This window comes from Hippocampus comes, unplaced genomic scaffold (genome assembly GCF_001891065.2).
Source record: "Hippocampus comes isolate QL1 unplaced genomic scaffold, H_comes_QL1_v1.1 scaffold159, whole genome shotgun sequence".
In the NCBI taxonomy this organism is placed as follows: Eukaryota; Metazoa; Chordata; class Actinopteri; order Syngnathiformes; family Syngnathidae; genus Hippocampus; species Hippocampus comes.
The window spans coordinates 1,637,070-1,637,291 of record NW_017805742.1 but is presented as its reverse complement, the minus strand read 5'-3'; positions in this window follow the sequence as shown (position 1 = coordinate 1,637,291).

Here is a 222-nt window from a genome sequence, read left to right as displayed (position 1 = left end):
ACTTTGATCAAACTGGAGTAGACGGAAGCTCGTTATTTCCACCAGCTCAGTGGATCAGCTGCCCTTGAATTCTTCAAGACATGCCCTAATTTAGTGTTTTGTGTTTTTGCACGCTTGGCTAATACTGTAAATTAAATTCAGATTGCTTGCCAAACGCCTTTGTGGTTTCCCGGACAGTAGGGGGCGATATGAACTAAAGACATCCAATTCACCAAGAAGAAG